General features: G+C 45.1%; 1 protein-coding gene across 8 annotated transcripts in view; it reads left to right on the plus strand.

Moving 5' to 3' along the window:
* Positions 1–8,242: 8,242 nt before the first annotated feature.
* PIGV (phosphatidylinositol glycan anchor biosynthesis class V) overlaps positions 8,243–16,995 on the plus strand; it is a 33,452-nt gene continuing 24,699 nt past the window's right edge. For 5 of the 8 annotated variants that reach the window (XM_053268342.1, XM_053268341.1, XM_053268343.1 and 2 more), the window contains exon 1: positions 8,243–8,397. The gene's annotated coding sequence lies outside the window, so the exon portion shown is untranslated. Of the gene's footprint in view, positions 8,398–10,533; positions 10,590–14,486; positions 14,542–16,995 lie in introns of all 8 variants that reach the window. The other 3 variants (XM_053268345.1, XM_053268346.1, XM_053268344.1) reach the window with 2 other exon arrangements.

Consider the following 16,995-nt stretch of genomic DNA (forward strand, 5'->3'; position numbering starts at 1 on the left):
GTCATCAAGTGACAGAGTGAGGTAACTGCATATATGAATTGGTCCTGAGAAGCAATAATAGGCACATAGGGAGCTGCCATAGGAAGTCAGACCATAGGTCCATCTAGCTCAGTATTGTCTACACAGACTGGCAGCAGTTTCTCCAAGGATGCAGGCAGGAATCTCGCTCAGCCCTATCTTGGAGATGGCCGGGGGGGGGGGGGGGCTTGGAACCTAGATGTTCTTCCCAGAGCGGCTCTATTCCCTAGGAGGAATCACATCAAGTTTCCCATTCATATGTAATCAGGGTGGACCCTGCTTAGCTAAGGGGACAAGTCATGCTTGTTACCACAAGACCAGCTCTCCTAATAGCAATTTAAGGAATATGTCTTAAATTCTTCTTCCCCTCACAAATATTAAACTAACTTTTCTGACTAATGCTTCATCTTTTAAGCCCCGTGTCAGGAAGATGAGTTGATGTGCATAACAGCTGGTGCATCTGGTACAGTGTTCCCTCTAACAGGGATTCCCAGATGTTGTTGACTACAACTCCCAGAATCCCCAGCTGCAATGGCTTTTGCTTGAGGATTCTGGGAGTTGTAGTCAACAACATCTGGGAATCCCTGTTAGAGGGAACACTGATCTGGTACCTGCTTCATCCACAGATTTCTCTGGGCTTATGATAATTCAGGTCACTCTTAGTGGGGTTATCCCATCATACATAGTTTGTGACTAGCACATCCAAGGAATGGGGAATCTGAAGCCAGGTCTCCTCTGTTCAGTGCCTCACACCACATAGGAACACAGGAAGTTGCCTTCTACTGAGTTAGACCATTGGTCCAATACTGCCAGTCAGAGCAGTTCTCCAAGGTTTTGGACAGGAGTCTCTCCCAGCCCTAGCTAGAGATGCTGCCAGGGACTGAATTTGGGACCACCTGCATGTAAAGCAGATGCTCTGTGATGGAGCTATGGCTCTTCTCACAAACCCTTCCAACAGTACCTAATGCTAGATGCCAGGGATCAAATCTGGGCCATTTTTCATACACAGCACGTTCTCTAACACTTAACTATGGCCCCCTCCCCTCTTAATTGTTAGGATATAGGAAGTTGCCATATACTGAGTCAGACCATAGGTCCATCTAGCTCAGTATTAATATCTACACAGACTAGTAGCGGCATCTCCAAGGTTGCAGGCAGGAATCTCTCTCAGCCCTATCTTGGAGATGCCAGGGAGGGAGCTTGGAACCTAGATGCTCTTCCCAGAGTGGCTCCATCCCCTGCGGGGAATATCTTACAGTACTCACACATGTAGTCTCCCATTCATATGCAACCAGGGAAGACCCTGCTTCGCTAGGGGGACAAGTCATGCTTGCTACCACAAGACCAGCTCTCCTCCCCATTTTATGTTCCATTTTATGTAGGTTTTTTTTTAGTGAATAGTGAGCTCTGCACCAATGTTCTGTGTAAAGTCTGTTCTACCATCCATGTTACCCTGAAAGAGCAAATGTCCATGTTATATAGTTGGTAAAGTTAAAAAAAAAAAAAAAAGTTTGAAACTGATCACAAAGGGCTATAAAGGAATCCTTTAAGGGAATTTGCACTGATCAAAGCTGTCTCTGAGAAGCCAAAAATATGTCAGACCCCTGGACCGAAGAAGTCTGGAAGATGTGCTTTCCTTCCTGGTAAGAAGGACACCAAGAAATTGAATTTTACAGATGGGGGAAGCTGAGGTTTGATGCAATTTATAAGTTGACGCTGGATTTGGACTAAAGTTTCCTGGATTCTGTTCCCTGACTCATTCCTTTTCTCACCCCAAGTTTTTTTTATATGGAAAGACTTACAACCTGAGGGAGTTTGAGGAGGGAGGCGGTTTGCTATCGTATGGCAGGGGTTCTCAAACTGGATTCCCCAGGTGGTGATGGGCTACAGCTCCTATCACCACCAGCCACAATAGGCCATTGTGGCTGGGGATGATGAGAGTTGGGTCCACAGATGTTGGACTTCAAGCTTGAGACCCCTGTCTTAGGGAATAAGGAAATAATATGTATATACTTCTTGAAAACCAGATCCTGTGGTCTTTAGTGCAATTCCTTCAAGTAAAGAATACAGCAATATTTTACCTTTTGTGGTCATTATTGCCTGTTACTGAGCCGTTAGTGGTATATCCAAGTGGTTTACCTGCATTATTTCCTTTAGTGTAAAAACATTTTTAGTGGATGGCTCTGACTGTATGCGTGAAAGCCAAAGGACTTTCTTAAGATATGGTGACCAAAGCTGTACACAGTACTCCAGATGTGACTGAACCATAGATTTGTATAAGGGCATTATAATATTAGCATTTTTATTTTCAACCCCCTTCCTAATGATTCCTAGCATGGAATTAGCCTTTTTCCACAGCTGCCGCACACTTTTTCACACACAGCCGCTGCCAGTCTGTGAAGACAATACTGAGCTAGATAGACCCATGGCCCTACTCAGTATATGACAGGTTCCTATGAGACGACACTTTAAATGAGCTGTCCACCACGACCCCAAGATCTCTCTCCTGGTCAGTCACTGACAGCTCAGCGAATATGTGAAGTTAGGTGTTTTGCCCACTTTACACCTGCATCACTTTATACTTGCTTACATTGAACTGCATTTGCCATTTTGTTGCCCATTCACCCAGTTTGGAGAGATCTTTTTGGAGCGCCTCACAATCCGTTGTGGATTTCACTACCCTAAATCGTTTAGTGTCATCTGCAAATTTGGCCACTTTGCTGGTCACTCCAACTTCTAGATCATTTATGAAGAAGTTAAAGAGCACTGGTCCCAGTACCGATCCCTGGGGGACCCCACTTCCTACCTCTCTCCATTGTGAAAACTGTCTATTCCTACTCTTGTTTCCTGTCCTTCAACCAGATACCGATCCACACACGAACCTCTCCCCTTATTCCATGTACTCAAGGGCCTTAAGTGAGGAACTTTATCAAAAACCTTTTGGAAGTCCAAATATACTATATCAGCCACATCCCCTTTATCCACTTGACTGTTGACACTCTCAAAGAACTCCAAAAGTTTAGTGAGGCAAGACCTTCCCTTGCAAAAGCCATGCTGGTTCTCCTTCAACAAGGCCTTTTCTATATGCTTAACAATTTTGTCCTTACATATGCTTTCCATCAATTTACCCGGCACCAAAGTTAAGCCGGCCAGACTGTAATTTCCCGGATCCCCCCAGATCCCTTTTTGAAAATTGGAGTCACATTGGCTACTTTCCAGTCCTCTGGTACAGAGCCTGATTGTAGAGACAAGTGATATATTTTTGCTAGGAAATTGGCAATTTCCCATTTGAGTTCCTTCAGAACTCTTAGGTGGATGCCATCTGGCCCTGGCAATTTAATTTTTAATTTTTCAAGACAGTTTAGAACATCTTCCCTTGTCACTTCAAATTGGCCCAGTTCCTCAGCCACTAAACCTGAAAAGCTCAATTTTAGAGAGGGTATATAGTCAGCATCCTCCACCATGAAGACAGATGCAAAAAACCCATTCAGCTTCTCTGCAATCTCCTTATCCTCCTTAATCATCCCTTTCACACCCTCATCATCTAAAGGTGCAACCACCTTCCTGGCAGATTTTCTACTTCTGATATTTTTAAAGAAGTTTTTGTTATTCCCCTTGACACTTCTAGCTATATGCCCCTCAAACTATCTTTGCATCCCTTATTGTCTCCTTGCATTTCTTTTCCCAGAGTTTATGTCCCATTTTCTGAAGGAAGTCTTCTTCCCTTTTATAGCTTCCCTGACTCTACTTGTTAGCCACGCTGGTGTCCTCCTGGACTTGGTGGTACCTTTTCTTCTTTAAACTGAGATTTTCTGCATGCAAAGCAGATGCTCTGCCACTGAGCTACATACGTACCTTAACTGTTGCTCCTTCCCTGGGATGGCATGATATACATGGATGCTACTCAGGATTGGGCTTTCTCTGCAGCTGTTCCGAGGCTGTGGAATGTGCTCCTTGCAGAAATCTAGGGCTTAACAACATTACTGGCCTTCAGGAGAGTCCTTAAGGCTTCTTTTTTAGTCTGGCCTTCCAGGGTTTTTAAGCTATTTTATATTGTGCTAGTTTTTTATTGTTTTACTGGTTTTAATCGTTATGTTTCTGTTTTATTTATTGTAAACCTCCCAGAGCCAGCAGATGGGGCAATAGAAAAATATAATAAAGTAATAATAGAACGAGACAAATAAGTTGTTTACCAAGATACTCAGGTTGTTCAGTTCAAAGGGGTTTTTAAAAAATGTTTACAGCAGTCTACAATAAATAAGTTCCCATGACACATCTTTTCTGAAGATAAATGCTCCAACTGTTTCTTGACAAGCTCTTACTGTGCTAGCAACAGCCAAATTGAACAGTGCCGCTCTAGTCTGAAAAACTCTTTTTCTGTCGATTCATCTAGGCTTGTGAGACAGTTTTGTATCTGCTGCCAACATTCAGTAACAATACGCCACGGATAGCATCCAAAGCTAGGTATTCCCAGCATGTCAGAGGAGCCACTTTTAAGGGCTCTTCCATGTGAGACACTCATGTGGAGATTATCTCTGTATAGAGGGAAATAATGTACAGCTTAATGTATGAAATGTGGTTGCAAATACATATGTCAGGAAGTTGCTGCATGCATGCACTTGCTTCCGAATGAAGTCTTGGTAAAATAAACATTTGTGTGTTGTTTCGTACATGAAAGAAACGGATGAAATAGTCCCAGTTTAAAGGGGAGTGGAGGAGTCATTGTTTGCAAAAGTCCAGCCTGCATAGGAACATAGGAAGCTGCCTTGCACCAAATCAGACCATTGGCCTATCTAGCTCAGTATTGTCTACACTGACTGGCAGCCGCTCTCCCAAGTTTTCAGGCAGGAGTCTTTCCCAGCCCTACTTGGAGATGTCAGGTATTTATGATTCAGTTCTCCCCATCTGGGGCAAGGCAAATCAATACATGGTAGGGAATGGCGTTGCCTAGGTCCAATGGTGTTGCCTTTTAAGTCCCAGAGGTAGCAAATACCCTGGTTCCCCATACCCGGGTATGGGAAAGCCCTCTGAAGACAGTGCAATGAGGTGCATGAGATGAATGTTGTTGGTTTCCCTGCTCTGTGTGCGTGTGTGTGTGTGTATATATATGTGTGTACACACACACACATATATATATATATATATGAATGAATATGAGAGAGAAATGGGAGGGGAGGGAAGACAATATTCTTCTGTCCTGTCATTGTGCAGGTGGTCTTTAGAGGGGCTTGCCTTGCAGTCTGGGCACCATGGCTGGCCTTCTGGTGATTTTGCAGTGCTGAGACAGGTGGAAAGTCATGGTGCTGTTGTCCTGTGACAGTATACCCAGGATGGCACATCCATGTAGTGGGGAGAGCATGTTTTGTGGCTTCTGTGCAGTCACATCATGGAATCTGCACCAGAGTGGTGTGGAAAATTCTAGAACTGTAGGGAGGGAACTGACCCTTGCCTTTTCCTCCAAAGAGGGGGCGGTGCCCCTACAAAAAATGAGGTGGGCCTTCCTGGTCAGCTGAAACATCTCAGGTAGCAGGATTAGGAGATACTTGTGCCTGGGAGAGTCACTGTTAGCGTAGACTGCTGAACTAGTTTGGTCTGATTCCTTGTAAGGAAGCTTCTTGCATTCAAAAGCTTAATTTCACCACTGGTGGTGCTCTGGGCTCTACAATCCTCCTTTCTGCGATGTTGAACCAAGTAGATACAGTGCCCTTCCTTTTCCTCTGCTAGTGTCTTCAGCCATTTTACAATGCCTAGTAGCAGCTAGAGGGAATGCATCCAAATGCACTGAGTGGGAATGCACCCACCATGATGTCAAGGTGCACACACTGGAATATCACCCCTTCAGTGGTGAGATGTGATGAGTGCCAAACTTTGGGTCAGAGCTCTATAATTTTCCAAAGATTGCTCTGCGCACACACAGATCTCATGGCTCATACATAGATGATCACTCAAAGAACTTCAGTTTGAGGTGAACAGCCTGAAAGCGATTCCTGGGGTGGAAACCATAGAACCTTCCTCGGCTGACAGGAGTTAGCTCTTTCTGCAGCTTTCAGTCTCCCATATCTAATTCCCACTTCTCTCAACTACGAAGGCATCACAACAGTGCATATTTTACTAAGCAGCTAGGAAAGCACACAGGGAGAGGAGACAGGATTCTGGCAGGAACCACTGAGACTGGATGGAGGTCTATGGTATGCAGATAGGCTGTGGGAACTACCTCCATTAGGAGCTTCCAGAAAGGAAAGGCAGATAATAGTTTTCTTAGGCCTGTTTTGACTCCCCACCCCACCCTACCCTTGTGTGTGAGATCTGCACAGAACTAAGGACAGATTCTAGAGATACTCTTGCTGTTTAGCTTTACTAACATGGCCAATTATACCTGCATGGAAACTTTACATTAAAACTGGGTTATTTTGGTAAGAGTGTTTTGGGGGAAGATTCTGAATTTATGCCGGATGCACATTAGAGATCTGGCTCCCCATGAGTAAAGTGTGCCGTCGAGTCGGTGTTGACTCCTGGCAACCATAGAGCCCTGTAGTTGTCTTTGGTAGAATACAGAAGGGGTTTACCATTGCCATCTCCTTCCTGCACAGTATGAGATGATGCCTTTTCAGCATCTTCCTATATCACTGCTACCCGATAAAGGTATTTCCCATAGTTTGGGAAGCATACCAGCAGGGGTTCTAACTGGCAACCTCTGGCTTGCTAATAAAGTCATTTCCCTGCCCCCATAAGTAATTCCACCCTAAGGTATTCATTCATGCCACAGTAGAGTGCTGAGCAAGTTCTAAGGCAGATGTGGTTTAAGCTGGGCAAGAGCTAGGCCCATAATGGAAACCCTTGCAAAACCTATAATGCCCTGGAATTTGCAGAGATTCTGTATCAGACACACAAACTGGAGAAGGTTCTTTGGATGTAGAATGTGAAATCCCCTCTGGAGTATGGAATGGAATGTGAAAATCCCCTCTGGAGTAGCAGCTTCCAGCTGCAGTTTTACAGAGATAAGCATACAATTCACAGCCTCAGGCAAATGGCTTTAAAGAGTATTCTAATATACATAGTTTATTATCAGAGTTGTTTATCATAGTGGTATCTATGGATGGCATACATGGGATTCTTACATTTTAAACTCAAAGCAACCCTTTAGGTAAACTGGACAAAAAAAATGGCAAACAATCCAAGTTGTCTTGATGAGCTTTGGAGATGAGCAGAGAATTACCCAGTATGCTATAAATAAACTGCAACCAGCTCCAGTCTGGACTAGGGTTATCAAAAGCAGCCACAATTTCTGGTCTGTTACTAGAACAGGAGGCTTTAAACTCACAATAAGAGTTAGCTTGCATATGAACACCCTACTGAGCAACCATGTGATCTTAATCTTTACTGTATGCTTGTAAACTGTCCTTTGTTAGTTCTCTTTCCAACCCCATAAAATAGCATTCTGCAATAGTTGATTGCCACAATTTATCTCCACTTCTGTCAGATATGCTATTTGTCTACCCTGCCCACCCTCATGCTTGCAAAGCAAAGTCCTTAGATTCTTATTAGCCTATTGTAAACCACTTTTCAGCCACACAACTAAACGAGAACAGGAGCATAAGCAGATTTCCGTCACAATGAAAAGGCAGTCTGCATGTTCTCAGAGGCAGCCTGTCCTCTATATTTGTGACTTAGTGTATTATGCGTCACAACTCAAGCCAAACTAAACAGGCGCCGGGTTCTAGGGGCTCTACTCTTGCGTTTTCTTCGATGAGGATAATGAATCCCTCGTCTTAACGTTTTTGAGGTAGTGTTTGCAAGTAAAATACAGGTCCCCTCTTGAGGGTGAGAGTTAGAGGAGAGAAGTCTATGATATTTTCCCGAAGAGGGAGTCGCCTTAGCAGAAAAGGAAGGCAGGGGCCTTCCCCTTTCGAGGAAACTGCCAGTTCATTTACGAAAGAAAAAGGAGGAGGAAGAGGGAGCCATTTTTCTCCCATGACAGCCCCGCCCTGTGCAACGGTGAAGTTGGGCACCGGCTGGCGCTGCCCTTAGCAAAGATGGAGCCTCTCCCCCATGCGGCTTTCTCCTGCCCCTTTCAAAGCGGGGATGACTTCCAGCCATCGAGCCCTAAAGCAGTCCTCCTGATTGTCACTTCCGCTATTACAGCAACGTAGTCTTCCGGTTTGACTAGCGGAAGTGCGGGCCATGGGAGTGCTAGTCTTTCCCTCCCCTTCTCTATGATCTTGCCTACGTCCTAACGCTCTGTGCTTAGCGGAAGCGCCAAGACGCCCCAGCCGGCCCGGAAATTATTTCTGCGAGCGAGCCGGAAGCGGGAAGGAAGACTGCTGTGACCGTGTGGGACGGAACCGGACTCGGAGTGGCGTCCCTCCGCTAAGCGCTCAGGTGCGGAGTGGAGGAGCCGCCGCCGCCACCATTGTAGTTGCCTTGCAGACCTCGTTGGCAGCGAGGAAGAAGCGGGAGAGGGGACGACTCCCAGGCCTTCCCCTAACAGGCTGGCCCCATAAGCACCTCCCTATATGGGCTCGTCCCATAGGTTGCCGCCCGCCCTATGGGCGCCTTTCTTCCTGCTAGAGAGAGACCCGCCCTCCATCTCCCCGCCGCCCCATAAGTCCTTCCCCCCCCTCCACGAGCGACATATGAAGCTCACAGTAAACAAGTGCCCTTCCCAAAGCAACCGAGCAACCACATGGCTGGCCTTCCTGCTCTGGGAAGAGGCCCTGCCTGCTTGCACGCAGAAGGTTCCAAGTCCCCTCCTGGGCATCTCCTGAGAGAAGCCGCTGCCAGTCTGGGTAGACAATAACTGAGCTAGATGGATCAGTTGTCTGACTGGTATATGGCAGGCTCCTATGTTCCTTACTCTCCTGAGTAAGGCAGTTCAGCTATCTAGACCAGCCCTGTCTGCTCTTGACTGGCAGCAGCTCTCAAGTACTCGAGCAGGAAGGCCACTTCTATGTCTTATTCTTAGATCCTGGAAATCTCAGATTAACAGGAGGTGCCTGCCAGTGATTGAAGCTGGGACCTTGCGCATGTAAAACACGTGTTTTGACCACGGGCTGTGACCCCAGTGTTCTGCCACTGATTAGAGGATTGGGCTAGGAAACTGCCTAAATCACTTCTAATTCTGTGATTCCGTTATCTGACAGGTATTGTTTGCTTTAAGTGGTGACTGACAAAAAGGTACTTTTTCACACCGTGCATAATCTGGAATTTTCTACTGGGGATGTGGTGATGGTCAACAGCTTGGATGGTTTTAAAAGGGGCTTAGACAAATTCATAGAGAACAGCTCCATCAGTGGCTACTAGTTTTGATGGTTATAGGCTATTTCCAGGTTCACAAGTTGTAGGGAGCAACAGCGGGAAAGGGGGCATTATTTCATCGGCTTGTTGGCTTCCTAAGGCTTTTGGTGGACCACCAGACAAAAATGAGATGTGCCTCTCAGATGCCTTACTATTGCCTTTTAACAGACTGAACATGTTTCTACTACTATGGTAGAGTTATGGTAAGGTTGGTTGGTTTTAGCCTCCTTGTAAAATGTTGTACTAAAGTGTTCTTGATAGAGGATTTTATCTTAAACTAGCTGAACGGGTGCAGAGCATCTGCCCCGCTTCTCCTCCCCCCCACACACCCTACTTCTCCCCCACGCAGTTTCTGGTTGGCGGGACGGCTGGAAAGCCTGCCCGCCACCTTCTCCTGTTCTCCAATTTCCGGTGGGTGGCTCGAGTGGCCGGTGGCTGGCTTGGCCTGTTGCTCCTGCCGGTCGGCCCGCCAGCAGCTGCATCCTTATTTTCTCCCCCGTCCCATCGCGAATTGGCAGCTGCTTGTGAACTCTTGTGAGAGCTGCCACTCATGGGATTAGCGACAGATATACCTAGGATAAATGAATATAAAGATAGATGCCTAGATGCCTTGGTCCTGTTAACTAACACTTGCACGTGGGGGTAAGTCAATAGGGCTTGCCTTTGAGAGGGCTTACCTCTGAACTCAAAAGGGCTTGCCTTTGAGAAAATGCTAATATGATCCATACCACTTGAGAATAATTTTTTCTCTAAAAGCTAGCCTCCTATTAATCATATATTTTACGTTATACTCATGATTCACTTGACACAGCAGTTGTAGTTGCTGCCTTTGTTTCTGTTGTGTTTTCTGTGTAGGGAAGACTTGAGTCTGTGAATGTTTTGTGATTATGTGCCAGGGAGCCACAACCAGTTGTGGCTTCCCAGTTCATGTCTGCTGCATGACCCCTGGTCATACATGGATATTCCTTAATCAAACATAGCATCAATGTGGCAGATGGGATTGCTGTGTAAGATTCAAGCTGGCCCTCATACACACTCTCTCTGGGATTGCTGCCTGGATTCCAGCTTCATGTAGCTTCAACCACTAATAGCATATGTTGCTTCCTTATCCTCTGCACTTTTGCCACAGGGGCCTCCCCTCAGACTTAGCCTTGAGCTCCCTATTCTGTAATTTCAGAACATATGTTCTTCTCACCCTGTTTGCTTTTTCCTTCTTCCCAGGATACCTCATAGTTGCTTAGCTGGATCAAATGGAGAACAGAAACAATATGAACCAGGTGGTGCCTTTTACTGGAATGTTAATGCAAACCAAGATATTTCTCTTAATCTATTTTGTATTTCTTCTTCCTCTCAGAAAAACAGCGATCTTGTCTTTACTGATCTGCTTCTCTCTTTCTCTCTCTCTCTCTCAACTGCTGCTGTTTAACATTAGTGCCACTATTCTGCCAGAAACTGTATAACAGTGATATGGCAAAGCATTCAGACTAGTCATGTCTAAGCACATTTGAAATAAATGAGTCAAATTAAGATGACTAATGTTCCATTAAGTGGGACTTAGTCATGACTCATGGTTTGGATACTGCCTGTGGTCTCTACTCTGAGATTGTACAATCTGCATTTTGATTTCAAGGCAGGGATGGAGAGAGAATTTGGGGATTCATGACTGAATACTAGGGATGCTGTTAGGAAAAATCAGGGAGATCCCAGATGTAGTATTCAGAATGTGGTCACATCCGCTCTTTCACTTACACTGTAAATCATGACTTGTGCTGTAGACACAGATATCAGTGAGTTAAATGCTGAATCAATGAATTGCTTCCCATGCCAAGGAGACGTGTCAGCTCTCAGCCTTACCCCATCCACCCTTTAAAAATGTTTTGAAGCACTACATATATATTTATGTGTATATATGTTAATTCTTCTCCTTAAAAATAATTTCAAACATTTTAAGATCAGTTGGTTGTTTGGGTGTTAGTAATGCTATGGGCACTAGCCAATAGGTGCCTACCTTAGCCAACTTTTCCTCAAACTAAGCCATGCTGAAAACCTACCTTTTCCCCCCAGGGCTTGCCCTAGAATAGGAAAAAATAGGAGAAGAGATATAACGCAATCAAACCACCTTCACTATTCTTAAAATGTTACATCTGCCTTCACCCTGAGTATTGGTAAAGCAGGTAAACTAGCATGATTGAAGAAATATTTAGTTGAAGAACTAGGTCTGTATGAGAAACTTCAAGGCGAAGGGGGAGTGGGGAAGGCAACTTAATGAATAGACATTCCAACCCAAGGTACCAGCTTGCAAAGACCACAGATGGGCAAAAGTGATAGTAGATGAGCTTGTGTAAATGGTGGGAGTGCAAGAGTGAGGACTATAAACTTGAAGTGTGACAAGAAGGCAGTAAATGGACTAAGGTGTGTGGCAGAGAGAAAACAGGCCAGTATCTATATATTTAATTCTCCTGGGTGTGCCTTGGAATGTGAGTCCCAGCGCCCAGCTGATTGGCTGGGCGGCGGACAGGCCTGATTGGCTGAGGTGTACCCAGGAGGATTGGTCGCCGTGGTGGTGGGCCGGCTGCAGAGGCCAGAGGCGGCGGCGGCAGGCCCAGCCTGGCCGCGGAGGCAAGGCCCAGGAGGGGGGGCAGAAGTGGCGGTGGGGAGGAGAGGCGGCTGGGCCCGACATGGGCCGGCCGTGGTTAGGAAGCGGAGACTGGGGCAGAAGGTGTGGGGAGGAGAGGTAACCGCTGGCCCCAAAGAGCGCACAGATGCTCTGTGCGGGGTCGGCTAGTCTGTAGTATTCTCTGTTCACTGTTGAGATCTGTCTTCCCTCTGTTTCCGTTTTAACTGAAGATTTAGTTGTCCTCAGCCTTTAGTTTCCATACATAATGGTCTCCTGTGTTCATATTAAAGGCTTCCACACAGGGGCGGAGATAAAATTGGACGGACGGGTTCAAAGAACCTGAGCTGCCCAGCTCCCGAGAGCTGCCTGGTTTGCCTCTCCTTATTTTCTTCATTCTCTCCCTCACTCCGAGGACCCACCCAAGGGGCTGCTGGGGAGAGTGGTGAACATGAGACCCCCTCCCCTAGGTATGCACCTGCTTCCACACATGAAGAGAGCGGTCATCGTTTTGAGGCAAAGCACATGCATTGTATATATAGGTCCTAGGTGCCCTGTTCATGGATTTGGGGCATTATACTTGAGACACATCTCTGCACAAGACCTTTGGAAGTTGGCAATCTTCTACCAATCAGTGGAAGCAGAGTTAGAGGTCTTCAGAATAATAAATGTTTTTGAGAGATGTATAAGTAGCCATGTTAGAGAGCAGGGAAATATCCCCTTATGGTGGGGGCTAGAAGTGTGATCTGGTTGTGTTGAATCTGTTTGGGGAGGAGCTGCAACTCAATGGGCTCAGTGCTCTTTGCATGCAGAAGGTTCTGGTTCAATCTCCAGGCGGAACTGAGAAAGACTCACCTCTGCCCAAGAACCTTGGAGGACTGATTGCCTGCCAGTGTAGACGATATTGAGCTAGATGTCCTGACTCTGTATAAGGCAGGTTCATGTTCGGTCTTTACCCAGCAAAGTTTAATGGCCACCATTCCATGCTGCGGATGATGGTGTTAGGGACGCGCTGGGGCTACTGCGCAATGTGAAAGGCAGCCCTGGTGGCGCTGCGCAGTGGCCAAAGACATCATGCAGGCACCCTGCGTTGTGCCGCTTCCGTTGTTTCCAGTGGAAGTAGTGCTACTTGCGGAATGTTGGCCAACCTCTTTAACCTCAGCAGGACAGAATAGCCAGTTTCTTTTCAGTGCCTTATAATGGATTTGCATCCAGCAGCATACCAAAGTGATCCTCTCATCTGGCAATGCAAAAATGCTCTGTCATCACAGTTCCTGCACTGAGCAGGGAGTTGGACGAGAAGGCCTCCAAGGTCCCTTTCAACTCTAAAATTCTGTTATTCTGTGGGTAACGATTTCCCCTCTTGGTTCTGAAATGGCCACCAGCCACCTGTTGGAATGCAATCCGTTCAGACCTGGAAGTTCCCAGGCCCTGTTTCATTATGTACCAGTGCAGTAAATCCCAGACACTGCCGGCAGCTGCCTGGCTGAGTGGCAATTAGATGGCAGCAACTGTATCCAACTTTAGCCAAACACCAGCATCTTACGCTGTCGCTCTGTTTCAGTTGTGACAGATCATGGAACTGGCACTGGGAACCCACCATTGCTGCTGATTTTCACTGTGTACCCTTGCGCAAGCTACTCTAGGCCTTAGTACCCCATCTGCAAGATGGGAATAATAGGAACCTGCTTGCCATGGGAATGAACTAACCATAAGGCCCTTTGTAAATTAGAATTATAGTGCAGACAAAAGAGTTCCGTGGTAGAGCATCTGCTTTGTGTGCAGAAGGTCCCAGGTTCATTCCCTGCAAGCATCTGGGGAAAGACTCCTCTCTGAAACCTTGGAGAGCCACTGCCAGTCAGTGTAGACAATGCTGAGCTGAATGGACCAAGGGTTTGACAGTACCAGGCAACTTCCTATGTCTGCTTTGGGGATGAGTCTGTAACTCAGAGGTAGAGCACTAGCTTTTGTCCCAGAGGGCCCTAGGACAAAATGTCCCAGAAGGTCCCAGGTTCATTCCCTGGCTGCATCTTCATGTAGGGCTGGGATAGACTCCTGTCTGAAACCTTGGAGAGCTGCTGCCAGTCAGGGTAGACAGTACTGAGCTACATGGACCAGTGGTCTGACTCTGTCTAAGGCAGCTTCCTTTGTTCCTGTGAGCTGCTTCAGGAGCACTGCTGAGAAGCAGGATTTTAAACACTAGCAGAAAATGCTGTTAGTTGGTCTGAAAGCTTTCACTGCAGTGAGGTCAGTCAGAGCTGGAGCCTTGAATTGTACAACCTAATGGGGAAGGAGAAACAGACATGGCAGATGCTTAGATTAGCAGCATTAGGATACTGATAGACTGGAGTCAGTTAATTAAAGACATATTCCCAAATTAATGTGTACTTTGGGGCATTTGGATCAATGACAGTGTCTGTATGTCTGTCCAGATAAACTTGACTCTGCCTCTTTCAGACATTAATATATACCCCGCTCGGGTTTTAACAGCATACGTTGGACCTAATTTTTATTCGTTCCAAAGCAGGAAAAAACCATTCTTCCATTTTTGTCCCCTTAGTTTCCATTGCCAGCAGCAACTTCTGTCCACCTGAAAAGAAATAGGCAAAAGGAAAGTAAGAATTTTCTTTTCTTTTAATGCTAGAATGCTTTTTTTTTTTGCTTGTATAAAAACCACTTGTATAAAAAAACATATTAAAGTATTTGAAGCCTAGGAAGCACTAATGAGCAGCTCTGAATTTGTTCGGATAAAGTGATGTTTTGACTTTGTTTTTATTCTATTCCAGGGGCACTGAACAAGGCGGGGGGGGGGGGGCGGGGGCGGCAATGGATGGCAATAAATATCCCTCGGGCCCCTGGGTGTGTGTGTCTGTGGCTGGTGGCAGCTTACTCTTTGCTCTCACCCTCCTGTCTCTGAAGGAGAAGGTGGTGGAGGGGCCTATCTTCACATTTTGTCCCAGGGCTCTCTCCAGTCGTGCTACACTCCTGTTCTAATCTGTTTATATACATATATTAATTTATAAACCACTTTTAGGGCACTCAAGGTACTCACAACTAATATTAAAAAAAACCCCACTAGCACTGCCATTAAAGTTAAGAACAAAACAAAAACACACCATTAAAATCTACCAAAAAACCCCACACCAAACCCCTACATGAAAAATGACAGTAACAATCAGGAACAAAAATTATTCAAAGCAAACCAAAATCCTTTAGAAAAAATAAATTGTCTCCCAAATCTCACCCGAGTTAAATCTGCCCTTAGGTTCTGTTTTTGTTTTAATAAACCCATCAGCTATGTAGGAATGTTTTCATTTAAACATACAATGTATATATTTGAGTAGAAAATGCTTTAAAACAACCTTTTTTTGCAGAGGCTGTCTCAAAAAAGGGGTAGCGTTGTGCTCAGGAAAGGAAAGTGGCTAGAAATCGAGGGGGAACAAACTGCATTTCTCTTTGTTTCTCTAAGTAAAAAAAGAAATGTGTTGTAGGGGAGTGGGGATGGCGGGGAGGAAAGAATGGTCCAGATTGTATTAGCAGTAGTAGTATTACTGCAAAGAAAATTCAGAGGTATTTTTCTTTGAATGCAGGAATTTATGTGAATATTTATGTGAATAGGGGGCTTACATCCTTGCTTTATATATATTTTTGCCATTGAGTTTTACATTGCCATGTAATTTACCTCTATATAGTATTATAAATCCTATATATAATGTCCATAATTTGATGGCTGCAACAGTGCAAAGTATATAGAAGTACCAACACAGTTGGTGCCTGCTGCCCTCTGGTGGCAGCCAGTCCACAGTGCCAAGTTATAAAGCAATAGCATATATTTCTATTAAAAGGTGTTTTTTTGTTTTCATTTCTAAGAAGCCATTTGGCATATAGAATCATACTGCTCTTGATAGCAAGGAAAAATAGGGACAGTGAGAAGAGGAGTAGTTTGTTCTTGCAACTAGTCAGTGAGAAAGAAGACACATTGCCAGGCTATAATTTACTTAAGGTTTAAAAACAAAAAACACCCACCCAAAGGACAATTTTTATCTCCTTTTGCATGCTGACTCCAGAACAGTGCTTGGTTGTGTTTTTAGTGCAAAGGCAGGCCTGTTTCATATTTGCTGCGAACACAATGGCAGTTGCTTGCTGTTGGTGGAAGGGTTTACTTCCTCCGGAGAGAAGGCGTGTCTTGTGTTGCCAACTGGAACCGCTCGGGCTGTTTCAGCATCTTGAACAGAGTGGATGTGCTTTCTCTCTCTCACGCTTGCAGCAGATTCTCGCTTGCAGCAGATTCTCCCTTGCAGCAAATTCTCCCTCTCTTACAACATGAGCTTGGGTGGCTTTAAGCTGGGCTTAGATAAAGTCTGTCAATGGCTACTACACAGTAATAGGCTACTAAAAAACAACAACTATAATTATAATTATAAGTGGGTATTTTAATAATAACATTTTAAAAGTCCTACATAGAACAGCTAAACACAATTGAAAATTATTCCATAACAATAAAGTATAAAACATTCTAATACAAATAACAGAGAAAATATAAAAATGTCCCAAAGTAGTAAAAATATATGCTTGCAAGTGAGCCTCAACAATCCTCTTGCTGTACCAACAAATAGTGAGGAGTCTTCCCAAAGTATAAAAGTCCTGTTCAGTGGGTCAGACGCTTTCCCACATATGAGTCTTCTTCAGTGACCCCGACAGGCACTGTCACGAAGGTATCACTTCTACAGGGTTCTGTAAATACAAACTCAGTTACATGAAAATTGCGACCATCCCCACCATGTCCCTATCCTCATCACCATAGGGACAAAAAACAAGCTTACCAACTTCTTTGACTCATACAGTAGCACATTATAACTCCTACAGTGATGATTTTCTTTATTGAGCAGGGGGAGAGCAACTGGCCCTATCCAACCAGCACCCCTCCAGTGGTTGTTGCTGGTGTCTTATCTTATGTTTCTTTTTTAGATTGTGAGCCCTGTGGGGACAGGGAGCCATTTTATTATCTATCTATCTATCTATCTATCTATCTATCTATCTATCTATCTATCTATCTATCTCAATGTAAA

Source organism: Hemicordylus capensis, chromosome 7 (genome assembly GCF_027244095.1).
Source record: "Hemicordylus capensis ecotype Gifberg chromosome 7, rHemCap1.1.pri, whole genome shotgun sequence".
Lineage (NCBI taxonomy): Eukaryota > Metazoa > Chordata > Lepidosauria > Squamata > Cordylidae > Hemicordylus > Hemicordylus capensis.